Here is a 4,108-nt window from a genome sequence, read left to right as displayed (position 1 = left end):
TTAAGAGTTAAATGTTAAAATTCCCATCCCCACACTAATATGGGCATTGTCCTCAATGGCCAAAATGATGGAAATTATGCAAAGATGATGCATGATTTCTATACTAAATGCAATCTATACTAAGCTACACTATATGATGCATGGTTTTTGTTATGACGGAGAGGATAATTTAGATTACCTCCCGTTGTGTATGCATTAACTTCCCCAAACCGAGTGAGACACTATTGCTAATGTCCAAGGATGGGTGTAGTTCATGCACACACTATGCTATGCAAGAAACTAATTTGTCATTTTGGATTTTGAAAATGGGAACAATAAAATAAGGTCACCTCAATGGTACCGAGGTGTTAGTCCTGTTATGGTGCTAGGACTATTCCAACAATGATCAAAATTATAATTAAAACAAAGAGAGAAATAGACAAACCATGGGAGAGTAGGAGTCTCCAAGGCTTGCTAATCTTCCATCATGCTATCACCATCACTTTCCTCATTAGAAGTGGCCACATTGCCACTTCCCTTGTCATTTGCTTCCTCACTTTCTTCCTCATCTTGCTCATCATCATCTTCACCATCCTTTTCTCCATCTTCACTTGCTTCTTCATCAATATTATCATCAACTTCTTCATCATTACCAACAACCTCATTGTCACCCGAAACGCCCCTAGATGCACCCGGAAATAGGACTTCTCTATCCGCCCAACTAGGCAAAGGACAAGATGGATCAAGTAGTCCTTGCCTAGCTAAGTGTAGGAGGGGTGGATATTGAGCCAAATAAGCATTTTTCCGATCTTCAAAGGCTTGCTTGTGCATTGCTTGCATGAGAAGAGTCACATAGTCTTTCCTAACTTCAACTCCTTCCGGCTTGAACTCTTCATACTCAAAGGGGTAAGGTGGTATGACAATGGAAGAGGAGGGATTTTCAAGATCACCCTTTTGTTGTTGAATAATATACTCGGCCTCTTTAGAAAGGGGAAGTAGATAATTGGTCCGGTGGACGCTTAGACGACAAATCTTCGAAGGCAAGGTGAACGATCTAGCTTCACTAGTGAGCCATCCATACTTAGTGTCAAGAGGATTATGGGCAACCCACTTGAACTTGTGTATCATAGTATGCATATCAACAAGATGGCCACCCTCCTTTGCTTTGTACTTGTTATCCTTATTGAAGTTAGGATCAAAGTGCTTAGCTAGGATAGTGACTAGGCCGCCATTGACAATAACGGTAGTGCCCTTCTTCCCACAATCAATGTTGAGCCATATATCTACCAAGAGCCTCAAAGAATTGTAAGGCTTGGTGTGTACTCTTCCAATGTTCAAAGCCGATTCAAGGAGAATAAAATCAAGTTTGGTGAAATGGTTGGTATCTTTCCTTGCAATTATGGTATTTCCCACGACCTTGTGCCATACCCTTATGCCCGGATGGTGGACCAAAAGAGCACGACTCGCATGAAAGTCCTCAAATTTCTTCCCGGAGATTGCCTCCCAAAGAGGTTCGGGGTCATACTTACCATAATTCTTAAAATAACTTGGTTCATCACTAAGACCCAAAATTTCACTCAATTCCCTAAAGGTAATGCGTCTACTAACATTAGCTAGACGAAACTCGAGATTTTCCCTATTCTCAACTTTGGTGACTTTCAAAGAACTCAAAAATTCCAAGGTAAGGGAGGGGTATGTCAATTCCTTTGTTTCAAACAATTTCTTCAACCCCATGGCATTGAAAAAGGCTCTAGTTTGCTCAAGAACACCCAATTTTCCTAAGGTATCTTCACATACAAATTTGGTGGATTGAATTGATTTCATAGCAAACTTGGCAAAAGTATTTCTATGGGTATCGGAAATAAAAGTTACCTCCGGATAATGCAAAAGTTGATCAATTTCCGGAGTAGAAGGTGTTGTTACTCCCATAGAAGGTTGTTGTTGTTGTTGCACTTCCAAGTTTGGTGTTGCTACCACCATAGCTAATGCTTTCTTTGTTTGAAGAGCCTTTTGCCTTTGTGAGAGTGCCTTAGCCTTTGGTGCCTTTGTTGCCTTTGTTGCTCCCTTAGTCCTTGCCATTGATGAACTAACCAAGAAAAGAATGAAAAATCTTCAATTTGTAGTATGCTCAAATCGATTTGAAGGTGAAAGGCTTTGCCTTTATGAAATCAAAAATCGACTCAAAGGCTGAAGATTTTGTGCTTGGTTTTGATTTTTATTGAAGAAGGAGTGATTGATTTGTTGTTGGAAGGATGGTTTGATTTGTTTTTGGTGAATGTTGTTGAGGGTTTTTGTTTTTGTGATGGAGAGGATGAGGGTTTTGATGTTGTGCGTAGTGTTTATGAATGAATGAATGAAGGTGGGAGGGGTTTTAAAGAGACCGAAATTTTCGAATCTGCAGGGGCAATCCGTGCGGATTGTGCCCAATCCTTGCGGATTGTGTTCTTTCTGGACTTTGCAAAACTCGCCTAAAGACGGGCGGATTCAATAGAAGACGCTCGGATTCGCTTGTCACGGGACGGGCGGATTTGCTTAAAGACGGACGGATGTCAGTCCAGGGGATTTTTCTTGTTTTCCTCAGCTGCAAAGACGGACGTCTTTCTTTCAAGACGGACGGATTCTTCAAGACGGGCGGATTCTTGCTCAGGACGCCCGGATTCAGTCACAGTCAAGAAATTTTCAAAATTCAGCTCAGTTCAGGACGGGCGTCTTTTCTGCATTCCGCTCGGATTACTGAAGACGGGCGGATTTTCTGGAATCCGCGCGGATTCTTCCCCTGTGTACACGGATTCAGTTCCATCCGTGCACAATGCATTTCCCTTACCATTCTTTCATTCTTTCTTCAAGTCTTGTGTTCTTCATTGTGGGGGCACTACTAAGGCATGGACAGCCTAGGCAATTTCCATCCCCACCCTAAGGTAGAAGCACTACACATCAATTGAAATTGTTAGTCCCTCCCTCACTTCTCTCAAACATGACAATTATTTTGATCAAAGTAAATAAAAATCCAAAGATGACAAAAATGCAATACAAGAATTGAAATGTGAGTTAGGGAGTTAGAAATATTTACAAGTGGTGGTTTAGGGAGGACTCCACCAAACTCTCATTCTTGATGAGATGTCAAGGGGGCATGTCCAAGGTGTTGTTGATGTTGCTCAACACCTTGAAAAAGTAATCAAAGGCTTGTTCATTATCATGGTAGAGGTTTTCAATAGACCTTGGCCCTTGTTGTTGGTCTTGATCGATGGCATTACCAATGTAGGGATTAAAAATCCCTTCAAATTCGTTGTCCCAAAGACCACAAACTTCATTGAGTTGATCATTGAAAATCTCTTGCTTAGATGGAGACAACTCTCCCAATTTCTTCTCTTGGCCAATGAGGCCATTCTCTTCTTCCTTGATTGATTTTGATGAGCTTTGCAAGCTCTCCTTGTCACAATTCACTTGCTCTTTGAATGGAGCATCTTCAATTTTCTTCTTCCATTGGAGTTCCGATTTCTTCCTTTCATCCTTTCGGCTATAATGATCAATCATGAAACATGGATCATGCAAACGAGGAGCTTTCATAGTCTTGTCAAGATTAAAAGTTATGCTTTCATCTCCCACTTCTAGAGTGAGCTCACCATGTTTCACATCAATCACCGCACCCTTTGCAGCGGTGTGTAGGAAAGGTCCTCCTAGGATGATTGGAATGTTGGAATCTTCCTCCATATCAACAATGACAAAGTCCACCGGGATGAAAAACTTCCCAATTCGCACGGGGACATCTTCCCATATCCCTAATGGTGTCTTCGTCGATCTATCGGCCATTTGGAGTGTGATATTGGTGCATTTAAGCTCTCCCATCCCCAACCTTTTACTCACCGAGTACGGCATGACACTCACACTAGCCCCTAGATCACATAAGGCTTTGTTGATCGTCGTGTCGCCAATGGTACACGGTATTGAGAAGCTTCCCGGATCCTTTAACTTTGGAGGTGAACTCCCTTGAAGTATTGCACTACTCACCTTAGTGAAGGCGATAGTCTCAAGTTTCCGGAACGACTTCTTCTTTGTGAGGATATCTTTCATGTATTTTGCATAGGCCGGCACGTGATTGATTAATTCCGTGAAAGGAATTGAGACTTCT

This window comes from Silene latifolia, chromosome 11 (genome assembly GCF_048544455.1).
Source record: "Silene latifolia isolate original U9 population chromosome 11, ASM4854445v1, whole genome shotgun sequence".
NCBI lineage: Eukaryota > Viridiplantae > Streptophyta > Magnoliopsida > Caryophyllales > Caryophyllaceae > Silene > Silene latifolia.
Note: the sequence above shows the minus strand (reverse complement) of the source record.